We start from the raw sequence: 10,027 nt of genomic DNA on the forward strand, positions 1-10,027 counted from the left end.
CTACCTCTCTCTCTACCTCTCTCTACCTCTCTCTCTACCTCTCTCTCTACCTCTCTCTCTGCCTCTCCCTCTGCCTCTCCCTCTCTCTTTGCCTCTCTCTCTGCCTCTCCCTCTGCCTCTCCCTCTGCTTCTCCCTCTCTCTCTGCCTCTCCCCCTGCCTCTCCCCTCTGCCTCTCCCTCTGCCTCTCCCTCTCTCTTTGCCTCTCCCCCTGCCTCTCCCTCTGCCTCTCCCCCTGCCTCTCCCTCTGCCTCTCTCTACCTCTCTCTCTACCTCTCTCTCTACCTCTCCCCCTGCCTCTCCCTCTGCCTCTCCCCCTGCCTCTCCCTCTGCCTCTCTCTACCTCTCTCTCTACCTCTCTCTCTGCCCCTCGCTCTACCCCTCGCTCTGCCCCTCGCTCTGCCCCTCGCTCTGCCTCTGCCTCTCGCTCTGCCTCTACCTCTCTCTTCCTCTCTTCGTTTTAATGATGTGCTTTGATCTCTCTGTGATTCATCAGACTTTAGTAATTCCCATTGAAAGTCCCATATGACGGGCAAGCAGTCAGAGCCTCAATGGAACAGGCAGATGTTCAATATCAGTGAGGAGTAAAAACAGGAAATCATCAGACTTGGATTCAAATACTATTGGCACCAATAGAATAGTTGAAAAGGCGAGAACCCAACCCATCTGCCACACCAGGCAGGCTAGAACAAACACTCAAAGTATTTGAAAGATTTCAAGCTGTATGCAGCAGGAGAAAAATGGGTTGAGAAAGAAACTGAGAGAGAGAGAGATGGATAGAGAGAGAGAGAGATGGATAGAGAGAGAGAGAGATGGATAGAGAGAGAGAGATGGATAGAGAGAGATGGATAGAGAGAGAGAGATGGATAGAGAGAGAGAGATGGATAGAGAGAGAGAGATGGATAGAGAGAGATGGATAGAGAGAGAGAGATGGATAGAGAGAGAGAGATGGATAGAGAGAGAGAGATGGATAGAGAGAGAGAGATGGATAGAGAGAGAGAGATGGATAGAGAGAGAGAGATGGATAGAGAGAGAGAGATGGATAGAGAGAGAGCGATGGATAGAGAGAGAGAGATGGATAGAGAGAGAGAGATGGATAGAGAGAGAGAGATGGATAGAGAGAGAGCGATAGAGAGAGAGAGAGTGTGACTGTGTGTGTGCGTGCGTCCGTCTGGGCGTGCTAGTGATTTAACAGCTGCCTCCAGCTCCACTGACCTTTGACCTTAACTTCCTGTTTCTTAACATCAGGCCCCAAGCAGCCTCCTGTCCAGGGCCCATAGGGACCACAGAACTAGGCCCGAGTAGTACACTATCTAGTGAATAGGGTGCTATTTGGAACACAGCCGCTAACTTCAGTGTGTAACAATCACTTGTCTCTAGTGTCTGAATAGCTATACATGACTAAAGACAATGTGTTGATCTCTGGAGCTTTGGGAGAAAAGGCAGGTGACAGACATACATTACCTACAAAAGGTACTGTGTTGTACAATTGACAAACTTAATTTAACAAAGTTATGTTGTTTGACAAGATCGTTCATTATCCAAGTTAAACATTAACTCGACCCGCCGACGGACTGTTCTATTATCCATGGTGGCGTTTTGATTTAAACCGGTAAAAAACACGGAAAGTGTTTAATTCCTAAAAACAGCATAAGTGTAGAATGTGACAAGTTGACATTTATTGGGATGAATCTTGTCCTGGAGGCAGAGCTGAGCGATTTCCACTAGATGGGCCAGCTCAAACTCAAAATTGGCTGTATCATAAAAATTAGAGAAAACTAACATTAGCTTTTTTGGTCTTCATTTAAGGTTAGGGTTAGGCATAAGGTTAGCAGCATTAAGGGTTACGGTTAAGGTTTAAAATCAGATTTGATGACTTTGTGGCTGCCTCCAGTAGATGACTCATCCCAATAAATGCCAACCCGCTATAGAACGATGAAGACAAAAAGGAGGCGAGGCGACCAATACATAACCAGCTGAGAGGAGGGTGGGGCTGGCTGAAAGAGGCTGAGAGGAGGGTGGGGCTGGCTGAGAGAGGCTGAGAGGAGGGTGGGGCTGGCTGAAAGAGGCTGAGAGGGTGGGGCTGGCTGAAAGAGGCTGAGAGGGTGGGGCTGGCTGAAAGAGTCTGAGAGGAGGGTGGGGCTGGCTGAAAGAGGCTGAGAGGGTGGGGCTGGCTGAAAGAGGCTGAGAGGAGGGTGGGGCTGGCTGAGAGAGACTGAGAGGAGGGTGGGGCTGGCTGAAAGAGGCTGAGAGGGTGGGGCTGGCTGAAAGAGGCTGAGAGGAGGCTGGGGCTGGCTGAGAGGAGGGTGGGGCCGGCTGAAAGAGGCTGAGAGGAGGGTGGGGCTGGCTGAAAGAGGCTGAGAGGAGGGTGGGGCTGGCTGAAAGAGGCTGAGAGGAGGGTGGGGCTGGCTGAGAGAGGCTGAGAGGAGGGTGGGGCTGGCTGAAAGAGGCTGAGAGGGTGGGGCTGGCTGAGAGAGGCTGAGAGGAGGGTGGGGCTGGCTGAAAGAGGCTGAGAGGGTGGGGCTGGCTGAAAGAGGCTGAGAGGAGGCTGGGGCTGGCTGAGAGGAGGGTGGGGCCGGCTGAAAGAGGCTGAGAGGAGGGTGGGGCTGGCTGAAAGAGGCTGAGAGGAGGGTGGGGCTGGCTGAAAGAGGCTGAGAGGAGGGTGGGGCTGGCTGAAAGAGGCTGAGAGGAGGGTGGGGCTGGCTGAAAGAGGAACTGCTAATAAAATGTACAATCAAATCAAATCAAATGTTATTGGTCACATACATATGTTTAGCAGATGTTATTGCAGGTGTAGTGAAATGCTTGTGCTTTTAGTTCCGACAGAGCAATAATATCTAACAATTTCACAACATGTAGCCAATACAGACAAATCTAAGTAAAGGAATAGAATTAAGAAACATATAAATATTTGGACGAGCAATGTCAGAGCAGTATAGACTAAGATACAGTAGAATAGGATAGAATACAGTACATTATTAATTCTCCCTGCCTCTCCTCTCCATGCTCAGTGCTCATTCTGCACTTCTGACTGAACAGCTAGGTCCGAGTGGAGCCTCCATCTGCTTTAACACTGTAATGTCAAATGTATTATCAGGCCAATCACCTATGGTGACAGCAGCCATTACGAGCTCTCTCTCTCTCTACAACAAAAAAACAGTTACAGACGCACAAATATTAAACCCCGCCAAAAACTGCTAACCTTCCTGTTATTGTAATGGTGAGAGGTTAGTATGTCTTTGGGGGGGGGGGGGTATGATATAAACTGCTAACCTCCCTGTTATTGTAATGGTGAGAGGTATGATATAAACTGCTAACCTCCCTGTTATTGTAATGGTGAGAGGTTAGTATGTCTTGGGGGGGGGGGGGGGTATGATATAAACTGCTAACCTCCCTGTTATTGTAATGGTGAGAGGTTAGTATGTCTTGGGGGGGGGTATGATATAAACTGCTAACCTCCCTGTTATTGTAATGGTGAGAGGTTAGTATGTCTTGGGGGGGTATGATATAAACTGCTAATCTCCCTGTTATTGTAATGGTGAGGGTTAGTATGTCTTGGGGGGGGGGTATGATATAAACTGCTAACCTCCTGTTATTGTAATGGTCTTGGGGGGGTATGAGATTTGTGAGTCTGTAACTTTCATTCACGATTCATTCAGGATTATCCGTAATCATGGTAGCATCCACATTAATGTAGAAGCACATATTCTATTCTTATTTACAATAAAAGTGACTCCTAAATGACACAATACATTATTTACCATTCATTTCTATTGAGCACAAAATAATCGGAAACACAACCAAAACAAACAGCAAATGCATCCAACCAAGGTGTAGAGTCCCAGGCTTGATGTAATCAGTGTGTGCTATGAATATGGGACCAAATACTAAACTTTTGACAACTTTAATACACATAAGTGAATTTGGCCCAATACTTTTGGTCCCCGAAAATGGGAGATTGTGTACAAAAATTGCTGTAATTTCTAAATGGTTCACCTGATATGGGTGAAAATATCCTCACATTAAAGCTGCAGTCTGTACTTTATCATTTCAAATCCAAAGTGCTGGTGTACAGAGTCAAAACCACAAAAAAAAAAAATCACTGTCCAAATACTTTTGGAGCTCACTGTATATCTCTACTGCCACATACTGTATATCTCTACTACCATGTATATCTCTACTACCATATATATCTCTACAGCCACATACTGTATATCTCTACTACCATATATATCTCTACAGCCATATATATCTCTACTGCCATATATATCTCTACAGCCATATATAGCTCTACAGCCATTTATATCTCTACTGCCACATACTGTATATCTCTAATACCATATATATCTCTACTACCATATGTATCTCTACAGCCATATATATCTCTACAGCCATATATATCTCTACAGCCATATATATCTCTACAGCCACATACTGTATATCTCTACTACCATATATATCTCTAATACCATATATATCTCTACAGCCATATATATCTCTACTACCATATATATCTCTACTACCATATATATCTCTAATACCATATATATCTCTACAGCCATATATATCTCTACTACCATATATATCTCTACAGCCATATATATCTCTACTACCATATATATCTCTACTACCATATATATCTCTAATACCATATATATCTCTACAGCCATATATATCTCTACTACCATATATATCTCTACTACCATATATATCTCTACTACCATATATATCTCTACAACCATATATATCTACAGCCATATATATCTCTACTACCATATATATCTCTACAGCCATATATATCTCTACTACCATATATATCTCTACAGCCATATATATCTCTACAGCCATATATATCTCTACAGCCATATATATCTCTACTACCATATATATCTCTACTACCATATATATCTCTACTACCATATATATCTCTACAGCCATATATATCTCTACAGCCACATACTGTATATCTCTACTACCATATATATCTCTACTACCATATATATCTCTACAGCCATATATATCTCTACAGCCACATACTGTATATCTCTACTACCATATATATCTCTACTACCATATATATCTCTACTACCATATATATCTCTACTACCATATATATCTCTACTACCATATATATCTCTACTACCATATATAGCTCTACAGCCATATATATCTCTACAGCCATATATATCTCTACTACCATATATATCTCTACTACCATATATATCTCTACAACCATATATCTCTACTACCATATATATATATCTACAGCCATATATATCTCTACAGCCATATATATCTCTACAGCCATATATATCTCTACAGCCACATACTGTATATCTCTACTACCATATATATCTCTACTACCATATATATCTCTACTACCATATATATCTCTACAACCATATATATCTACAGCCATATATATCTCTACTGGCATATACAGTTGAAGTCGGAAGTTTACATACACTTAGGTTGGAGTCATTAAAACTCGTTTTTCAACCACTCCACAAATGTCTTGTTAACAAACTATAGTTTGGCAAGTCGGTTAGGACATCTACTTTGTACATGACATAAGTCATTTTTCCAACAATTGTATACAGACAAATTATTTCACTTATAATTCACTGTACCACAATTCCAGTGGGTCTGAAGTTTACATACACTAAGTTGACTGTGCCTTTAAACAGTTTTGAAAATTCCAGAAAATGATGTCATGGCTTTAGAAGCTTCTGATAGGCTAATTGACATTATTTGAGTCAATTGGAGGTGTACCTGTGGATGTATTTCAGGCCTACCTTCAAACTCAGTGCCTCTTTGCTTGACATCATGGGAAAATCAAAAGAAATCAGCCAAGACCTCAGAAAAGAAATTGTAGCCCTCCACAAGTCTGGTTCATCCTTGGGAGAAATGTCCAAACACCTGAAGACCAGGGTTATTCGGAGAGAAAGAGAGAGAGCATTACTTGTATTTATTATTGTTGTTGTCGTAGCTGCTGTCTGTCTGTCCGTCTGCCTGATCATGTTGATAACACCAGGTGGAGTGACACTCATCCTCATCCTCTCTGCTTTATGAAAATCAGCCAGGTTCTTAAAAGCTCCCAGCCTCACAACTAATACCCAGTACCACACAGAGGAGCCGGGTGGCGCCAACAGTGGGTAAATGAAATCAAGACAATAATGGAGAACCACCACCCCATCTCCTTCTCTCAGAAAGGACACCAACAAAGGCGGATCGAGAAAATTTATATTTTATTCAACAATTTTCACAAAGTGTGATGTGAAAACAATGTATTTTTTTCAAATGCTTTGGTTGCGTTCTCTGGCACTGAATCCCTTTTAAACCGAGATAGTGTGTTTCTTTCCCATGAAGAACCCTGGCTGGTGTAAGAGGGAGTATACTATGTGAGACAGATGGGAGCAGGTGGAGGGATTAGAAGTCACAACTGTTTCCAAATGGACAGTTAGTTAGTACATGCCTACACCCGTCCACAGTGTTGGCACAGGCACTGGGTTACTGGACAACACAGGAGGCTGCTGAGGGGAGGACAGCTCATAATAATGGCCAGAACAGAGCAAATGGAATGGCATCAAACAACCTGTTCCTACAGAGCTACCATCCTGTAGGTTCTCTCTCTAACCCTGTTCCTGGTGAGCTACCGTCCTGTAGGTTCTCTCTAACACTGTTCCTGGAGAGCTACCGTCCTGTAGGTTCTCTCTCTAACCCTGTTCCTGGAGATCTACTGTCCTGTAGGTTCTCTCTAACCCTGTTCCTGGAGAGCTACCGTCCTGTAGGTTCTCTCTAACCCTGTTCCTACAGAGCTACCGTCCTGTAGGTTCTCTCTAATCCTGTTCCTGGAGAGCTACCATCCTGTAGGTTCTCTCTCTAACCCTGTTCCTGGAGAGCTACCGTCCTGTAGGTTTTCTCTCTAACCCTGTTCCTGGAGAGCTACCATCCTGTATGTTCTCTCTCCAACCCTTTTCCTGGAGAGCTACCGTCCTGTATGTTCTCTCTCCAACCCTGTTCCTGGAGAGCTACCGTCCTGTAGGTTCTCTCTAACCCTGTTCCCGGAGAGCTACCGTCCTGTAGGTTCTCTCTAACCCTGTTCCCGGAGAGCTACCGTCCTGTAGGTTTTCTCTCTAACCCTGGTCCTGGAGAGCTACCCTCCTGTATGTTCTCTCTCCAACCCTGTTCCTGGAGAGCTACCGTCCTGTAGGTTCTCTCTCTAACCCTGTTCCTGGAGAGCTACCCTCCTGTATGTTCTCTCTCCAACCCTGTTCCTGGAGAGCTACCGTCCTGTAGGTTCTCTCTCTAACCCTGTTCCTGGAGAGCTACCATCCTGTAGGTTCTCTCTAACCCTGTTCCTGGAGAGCTACCATCCTGTAGGTTCTCTCTAACCCTGTTCCTGGAGAGCTACCGTCCTGTAGGTTTTCTCTCTAACCCTGTTCCTGGAGAGCTACCGTCCTGTAGGTTCTCTCTCTAACCCTGTTCCTGGAAAGCTATCGTCCTGTAGGTTCTCTCTCTAACCCTGTTCCTGGAGAGCTACCGTCCTGTAGGTTCTCTCTCTAACCCTGTTCCTGGAGAGCTACCGTCCTGTAGGTTCTCTCTCTAACCCTGTTCCTGGAGAGCTACCGTCCTGTAGGTTCTCTCTCCAACCGTGTTCCTGGAGAGCTACCTTCCTGTAGGTTCTCTCTAACCCTGTTCCTGGAGAGCTACCGTCCTGTAGGTTCTCTCTCTAACCCTGTTCCTGGAGAGCTACCGTCCTGTAGGTTCTCTCTCTAACCCTGTTCGTGGAGGGCTACCGTCCTGTAGGTTCTCTCTCTAACCCTGTTCCTGGAGAGCTACCGTCCTGTAGGTTCTCTCTCTAAACCTGTTCCTGGAGAGCTACCATCCTGTAGGTTCTCTCTCTAACCCTGTTCCTGGAAAGCTACCATCCTGTAGGTTCTCTCTCTAAACCTGTTCCTGGAGAGCTACCATCCTGTAGGTTCTCTCTCTAACCCTGTTCCTGGAAAGCTACCATCCTGTAGGTTCTCTCTCCAACCCTGTTCCTGGAGAGCTACCATCCTGTAGGTTCTCTCTAACCCTGTTCCTGGAGAGCTACCGTCCTGTAGGTTCTCTCTCTAACCCTGTTCCTGGAGAGCTACCATCCTGTAGGTTCTCTCTCTAACCCTGTTCCTGGAGAGCTACCATCCTGTAGGTTCTCTCTCTAACCCTAATCTAGCTCAGCTAAATCTAATAACTAGCTGATTGATAAGCTGAATCAGGTTAGTTACAACTGGGGTCGAAACAAAAACCTACAGGAAGGTAGCTCTCCAGAACAGATCTGGAGAGCCCTGCCCTACTTTTGACCACGGCCCCAAAGGGCTCTGGTCAAATGTAGTGCACTTTACCAGGGCCCATAGATTTGCCGTAGCAAGGAAAGATTTGCCGTAGCAGGGAAAGATTTGCCGTAGCAGGGAAAGATTTGCCGTAGCAGAGAAAGACTCGCCGTAGCAGGGAAAGTGGAGTCATGCAGGCCTGGTTTCAGCAGTACTAACAAATAAACATTTTGTTCTCAGCATGAGTGTGTCTGTGATATATCTAGTCTACCTGGAGAGAAAGAGAGAGAGAGGAGGGTAGCTACTATCAGAGTCCTGTGATATTCTAGTCTAACTAGAGAGAGAGAGACAGAGAGTGAGAGAGACCCCACAAAGCCCCAGAATAGCAACACAATTAGACCCAACCAAATCATGAGAAAACAAAAAGACTTGACACATTGGAAAGAATTCACAAAAAAACTGAACAAACTAGAATGCTATTTGGACCTAAACAGAGAGTACACAGTGGCAGAATACCTGACCACTGTGACTGACCCAAACTTAAGGAAAGCTTTGACTATGTACAGACTCAGTGAGCATTGCCTTGCTATTGAGAAAGGCCGCCGTAGGCAGAGCTGGCTCTCAAGAGAAGACAGGCTATGTGCACACTGCCCACAAAATGAGGTGGAAACTGACCTGCACTTCCTAACCTCCTGCCAAATGTATGACCATATAAGAGACACATATTTCCCTCAGATTACACAGACCCACAGAGAATTTTAAAACAAACCCAATTTTGATAAACTCCCATATTTACTGGGTGAAATAACACAGTGTGACATCACAGCAGCAAGATGTGTGACCTGTTGCCACAAGAAAAGGTCAACCAGTGAAGAACAAACACCACTGTAAATACAACCCATATTTATGCTTATTTATTTTCCCTTTTGTACTTTAACCATTTGCACATCATCACAACACTGTATATAGACATAATATGACATTTGAAATGTCTTTATTCCTTTGGAACTTTTGTGAGTGTAATGTTGACTGTTAATTTTTCTTGTTTATTTCACTTTTGTTTATGTATATTTCCCATGCCAATAAAGCCCAGAGAGAGAGAGAGAGAGAGAGAGAGAAAACAATCTTCAATACTACAGCACATCTGCAAAAATAGACCCTACCTACAGAGGCATCTTAACCACGCCTATTCTCTTTACAGTGCGCTACATTTTACCAGGGCCATAGGGCCTACGTAGGGAATAGGATACCAGTCTTAGTCGGAGGGAAGACTCTAATTCACTGCTTTAAGACACGTGAAATAACAGAGACCATGTAAGTAAATTCCCTATTCAGGGGTTAAGGGAAAAACGAAACTCTTAGTTAAAGCTATGGCCGAACACCAGGTCTCTCTGGAGCAACAGAATGTAAATGTTGTTGTCCTACTTCCTGAATGATGTGTCACTTCCATTATCAGTTGAACTTGGTCTACAGTCAATGAAAAGACGTTAACAAACATGCATTGTGGTTGTAAGTTCTGTTTCTTGCATTCACAGCAGCAATACGTTTTCCTTTCTTTGCTGACAGCAGCTATTTCGAAGAAGGGTCTACTTGCAATGACTGTGATATCTGAGATGTTTTCCCTACTAAACTTAGTTGAAAACACTGAATCGCTCTGGATTAGAGCATCTACAAAATGACTCAAATGTAAATATAGATGTTCTGTATTTGGTGA

At 44.3% G+C, this 10,027-nt stretch overlaps 1 protein-coding gene across 1 annotated transcript in view; it reads right to left on the reverse strand.

Annotated features, from left to right (window-relative positions):
* LOC115156472 (zinc finger E-box-binding homeobox 1) overlaps positions 1-10,027 on the reverse strand; it is a 100,563-nt gene that overhangs the window by 16,930 nt on the left and 73,606 nt on the right. The gene's annotated exons all lie outside the window — the stretch shown is intronic.

The sequence above is a fragment of the Salmo trutta genome, chromosome 21 (genome assembly GCF_901001165.1).
Source record: "Salmo trutta chromosome 21, fSalTru1.1, whole genome shotgun sequence".
NCBI lineage: Eukaryota > Metazoa > Chordata > Actinopteri > Salmoniformes > Salmonidae > Salmo > Salmo trutta.